At 40.9% G+C, this 5,325-nt stretch overlaps 1 long non-coding RNA gene across 1 annotated transcript; it reads right to left on the bottom strand.

Annotated features, from left to right (window-relative positions):
• Nucleotides 1-745: 745 nt before the first annotated feature.
• On the bottom strand, nucleotides 746-1,434 carry LOC147479953 (uncharacterized). Its single transcript, XR_015206004.1, has 2 exons — nucleotides 1,184-1,434; nucleotides 746-971 (listed from the first exon to the last, which is right to left on the bottom strand). It is a non-coding gene; the product is annotated as an uncharacterized LOC147479953 (long non-coding RNA).
• Between the last annotated feature and the right edge of the window lie 3,891 nt (nucleotides 1,435-5,325).

Raw genomic sequence — 5,325 nt, 5'->3', positions numbered from 1 at the left:
GCCGATATTTTGGTGCAGGTAGGATAAAGGGTAATGTAATATCATCAAAGCTTAAATTCTATTGGCTGATTTCCTCAGATATATTCACTAGAGGAACAATGAAAATGATCCCAAGCTCATAATTACAGATGTGGAGTCTCGCACCAAGAGAACAATTTGTTTCTGCAACTCAAAATTTTAGACCAGTTGATGTTGTTGGACGTCCCCAGGCAGCCGGACTAAAATTATGTGATCCACAATATACCCATCCAAAAGATGAAGAATTTGTGTTGGAATAGAAGCGTCTTCTTGCCACCTGCGTCCAAATGAAGAAGAAGAAAGTTTTCCCTTTTGCAAAACAAAATGTCATTTTTGCCTTTATTTTTTTTTAAATTATTTGTTTGGTTTTCTAGAAGTAGATCTGGACATTAGATTTTGTTTAATCTGAGGGTTGGTTGGGTATGTCAAGATAGTATGTTAGAATAGTATGTCGACCTAGCCGGCCCGATATATATATATATATATATATATATATATATATATATATATATATATATATATATATATATATAGTTTAGATCTCGAAACAGCGGTAGTCTAGACTTCTAGGCACCCGGCCTATACTATTTTTGTCAAATGTATATACGCTATTTTTGTCAAATGTATATACGCCATGATTTTGTATATATTTTCACCAGTCTCGTCTATTGGACAAAACATTGAATATAAAAGGAATTTAAAACATGATTGAATATTGCTTAAGAGATCATTTAAATATCTTTTTATTCATTAGACCAGAGTCATCATCCTAATAAGCAACACACAGAGAAGTGGAAGAAAAGAAAACAAAGAAAAACATCAAGCGGGTTACATTACTAGTACTAAACAAGGAATGACGTCCGTAAATCAACAGCAACATCAACTCCCACACACCGACCCATCACTTGAAATCACCATCCTTAGTTCTTAGCTGCTGGTTTGGCACCTTTGGCCTATAAAACAATCAATTTGATGAGTAGAAGAAGAAGATGAAATAAATACGTAAAAAGACAACAAGAACTCTTATGTAAAAGATAAGTATGTAAAAGACAAGTTTGTCATGGCAGTAATTCAAAGTGGATCTGCCTGAACAGAAATCTTAGCCGTTTAGGAGATGTCATCTGTTCCAATAGTTGCTTATCATTTCTGTTAAATATTGAAGTACCTTCTTCTTAGGCTCTGCTTTAGGTTTCTGCTCCGCCTTTTTCGGAGCTGGCTTAGGTGTTGAGGCCTTGGAAGCACCAGCACCAGCACCAGCAGCAGAAGGCTTTGCAGGCTCTTTCTTGACCTGCCCAAACAATTGTGTACTACCAATAGGTCTCTCAGCCTTCATTGATGCCATTCTCAAACTCTTACACAAGCAAATAATGAAAAGCTTGAGTTAGGCTGCTTCTTTCTCACAAGTTATTTGTACACAGAGACACTTGCATTTATAGTTGTGTTAATGACAAAGGCAAGAAAAAAAAACAGAATCTGGAATTACTGTTAATTGGTGAAAAGATAGTTGCATTATTTGCATGGCACGTTAAGGGAATGAGAATTAATGAAATGGAGGGCACTTGAAGGATATGGATACGGTATTAGATGCTTTTGGTTAAGTATTCCTGACTGAATTGACATTATACTCGGAGCATATCTAAAGCATATTATGACGTATGTAGAGATATTTTTGTAGGTTGATATTTGGAAAGCAAAGCATTTCAAAGCTGAGATTGGATTATCTGGTCCCAATAGGATTCTTCCATCTTCCTTTCACACGCGGTACATTCTGCCAAATTATGTGATGTTACTACTCCCAAGGCAGTTTTGTGATTTACTTTAAAGGTCCAGCTGATCCAGGCTCACTCAATAATCACGTCATTAATCCCTTGTTGAACTGAACAGCTAGAGGTCCATAATGCAAAATGAGAACTTATATCTCAAGTAACAATCTTTAATTTCATTTGCGACATAATATATAGGAACCTTTGTCTAACAATAGTGATTCGTCGCTAGTTCTTATTCGTTAATTTTGGTCGTTAATATAATGTTTTCGAAGACACCCATCTCGTAGCTGTTGGATCATCCCTAATTGCAACTAGAAATGGGGTCACCCCTAACTAACCATAATGAATTATTATGTATTCCTCAAATATCTTTTTCTTGAATTCAGCTTGTAACTTGTTCAACCCCCAACCCCCAACCCCCAACCCCCAAGAAATGGATGTCTAAAATAACAAGTATAGTTTTTTTTCTTATGAGAACAAGTATAGTGTTGCAACTCGTGAGAGTTCATTCCAAAATCAGTAGGTATGCATTTGTTTGTTTATGACAAATTTGCAATTCGGATAAACACAAGCATCTGCCTAGCCTCTTTTCTACGAGACCTTCTATCTACCAATAGACCATGTATATAGAGTCCCCTTTGTGTGTGCATGATGTAGCTAGCTCACAACTATTAGACATGGCACTAAATTCTTCAAAACAAAGATGGAGGGGTGAGAGTCTCCCCACCATTTCGTGGGCACCAAGCACGGCGTAGAAATCCCCTTAACTGCCCGTGGGCTTACATACGTATCTCTAAGCATCTAACTCACCATCATCTTTATAAGTACCCTCCGTTCTCAAACCAATCATTATAGCACACGTGTCCACCACCAGGTCGTATCCTCACAGCTTGTATATCACTAGGTCGTACTACGCTACCAGGACGTAACCACGACCCAAACTCAGGTCATCCCAAATATCAAATACAGCTATACATGGAAACAAATGATCTATCGCGATCTTGGAGCTCAGTCAATGCACCAATGAAGGAGGCATTTACTTTGTAACAACAGAAGTAATGACAAATCATCAAGAGAGCACAAAATATGGATCTACACTTGACCAAACACCTATAAGTAGAGAGAGATGAACTACGTAAGGCTTGATTCAAGTTGACCTACGAAACTTGATACGTAGGCAACTCTTATCCCAAGAAAGAGTGCAACCATTCCCTATCAACCTCAACATCAGGTTATAGGTAGAAAACTATACATCTACATTGGTGCTGTCTGCCAGTTCATTTCCTTAAGGAAAAAGCATTCACACTATTTTTCTCAAGTCCACAAAACTTGGTAAAAACCACCATGGAAGGACATCTCAAAGCTTTAGCCGATCAAATGAAGACTCTCCAAGATTCTTTTACATCCCTTCAGCAAGAGAATCAAACACTTTGCGAACAAACAAAGTTCAACACCAACAACATGGATCCCGACGCCATTGATAACAACGGCGTCACAACACTCACAACAACCACAAATCAGCGACTTGACGACTTCGCCCAGCGCTTGGAGAAATCAAGCGAAAAGGCCAGCGCAGCCCAGATCGTCCAAAAGATGCTCCAATCTTATAGAGCATCACCATTCACCGCTGAAATTCGGGACAAGCAGCCTCCAATGATTTCATCCAGCCAAAGTTTCCAATGTACGATGGCATCTCGTGTCCAAGTCAGCACGTAGCTCGTTTCAACCAAATCCTGACGCTCTACAGCGCTCCAGACTTTGACTACCTGAGATGTAGACTTTTCCCAGCCAGTCTAAAGGATGGAGCATTAGACTGGTTCTATACGCTAGCACCTGATTCAATCCACAACAGGAAGAAGCAAGCCGACCTATACTCGTTGTTCCAGCTGAAGCAAACACACGGCGAGACTATTCGCGCTTTCTTAGGACATTTCAAAAAGGAATTGCTATCAATAGAGCCAGGCCTCAAGGACAGCTTTGCAACCTCGGCATTCACCAACGCCCTCCTAGACGATTCTGAACTAATAGGGTCTCTCATGCGCAATAAGCCAGAACGCCTAGACGACCTGTACCACAGAGTCGACTAGTACATGAACTACGAAGAATGGATGGCCCAGCGCAAAGGCAAAGAAGTCCTCGCAGTAAACGACAAATGGGGACCCAAAGAAAGCAAACAGTACTCAGGCAACAACAAGGGCACAAACTCCCAAAAGCCATATTACACCAAGAGAGAATTCTCCAACTTCTCCAGGACGCCAGGCCACATCCTGAATAAGATAAAGACATCCCCTTACTTCAAGCCACATATCAACAAGGTCATAGAAATCCCAGGACGCTCGTATTACCACTTCCACAAACTCCACCATCATGACATAGATGAATGTTAGAGCCTCAATCACTACATCCAAGACTTAGTCGAAGAGGGAAAACTCAAAGAATTTCTGCCAGAAAACGACCTCAGGCATAAACTGAATGCCAACTGCAACAAAAGCAGGAGTCGTAGTCATGAACGACCTCACACAGAAGGAGCAGAAGCAGAACAACCCACGATCTAAATCTCCAGGTTGGTCGAGGCATAATAGATGACAACACTCCTCCGATCAGGAAGAGGAAAAGATAATCCACATGATTACAAACACCTCCAACAACGAGACCTCCGATCGTGAAAAGCACATGCGCGTAGGAGCACTACAAGAGATCTACCACCTCTCCCACAAAGCTGAAATGATCACTCCTGCCAGTTCTCGATCTACAACCGAGATATCATTCACCGAGGAAGATCTCAACAAGGTGTGCCTACCCCATAATGATGCTCTAGTAGTGCACGTCAAGATCAACGGATGGACAGTCAAGCGGGTCCTAATCGATCTAGGTAGCTCTTGAGACATCCTCTTCTACCAAACATACAAGGACATGCACTTACCAGACTCAGTGATGATAGATTCAAATGCACCACTTTACTGGTTCAATGGAGACCGCACAGATGCCATTGGAGACGTCATCCTACCAGTCTTTATTGGAGAAAAAGAGGACATGGTTAAGATCTCAACACGATTCAGTGTGATAGATGTCAAGTCATCATACACTGCCATCTTAGGACGTAGGTGGATTCACAAGATCCAAATAGTTCCATCAACCTTACACTAAGTCCTGCGGTTCCCCGGACCTCGAGGCATCATGGAGCTCAAAAGCAACCAACTAGAAGCTCACCGATGCAATCAAGTAAGCACAACAACCAAGGCCAAAACTCAGGTCACCAAGTCAAATGACATCTTGAAGCCACAAGATCCTCAAGCTTCCAGCCCTCCAGCATCAACAACAGACAAGCTCAAGGAAAAATAAGTACAAGTCGAACCAGGAGAGAAAGTCAATTTGGGCATAGATGATGACCCAAAATTTGTTTATGTAGGGGCTGATTTAGACCCCAAGCTCAAGGAGCAACCCTTGTCAATTTTTTATCTCTCAATAAAGATGTGTTTGCTTGGTTGTATATCAATATGCCAGGAATCGACCCTCAGGTCGCTTGCCATAAATTAAATGT

Source organism: Coptis chinensis, chromosome 8 (assembly GCF_015680905.1).
Source record: "Coptis chinensis isolate HL-2020 chromosome 8, ASM1568090v1, whole genome shotgun sequence".
NCBI lineage: Eukaryota > Viridiplantae > Streptophyta > Magnoliopsida > Ranunculales > Ranunculaceae > Coptis > Coptis chinensis.
The sequence above is the reverse complement of the archived record's forward strand: the minus strand, read 5'-3'. Positions and strand labels throughout refer to the sequence as shown.